The sequence below is a fragment of the Psammomys obesus genome, unplaced genomic scaffold (assembly GCF_907164565.1).
Source record: "Psammomys obesus unplaced genomic scaffold, mPsaObe1.curated_primary_1811, whole genome shotgun sequence".
Taxonomy (NCBI): domain Eukaryota; kingdom Metazoa; phylum Chordata; class Mammalia; order Rodentia; family Muridae; genus Psammomys; species Psammomys obesus.
The window spans coordinates 23,874,913-23,875,340 of NW_026592510.1; positions in this window are offsets into that span (position 1 = coordinate 23,874,913).

Below are 428 nucleotides of genomic sequence, written 5' to 3' on the forward strand. Positions count from 1 at the left end.
CTCTCCGATATCCTGTTGGTGCCCTGTCGTGGAGATCCTGCAGCTTTGGGTCTGCATGACTGGCCCCTTCATATGTTGCAGCAGTTAATCCACAGGGTAGATGTTGGGGAGGGCCAAATTAAAGCCCTGGATCTGGGCCTGGGTGGTATCTGAGCTGGTCAGCCAGCCGGCTCTCCTGCACCCACCACCAAGGCAAGGTCTCCAGCACTGCCCTAGCTAGCTCCCCAAATGACCCAGCTGACAAAGGGCAGAGCCAGGTCTCATATCCTTGGGACCAGCTAACCAGCACCTTCATCACCAGGGCCATTTCTACTGTAATGCCCAGGTGATGGGCAGGAATGACCCAGTCTCCTGAGTGCTGCGGCCCCTGAGGGACAGGGACACACACACACACACACACACACACACACACACACACACACACACAC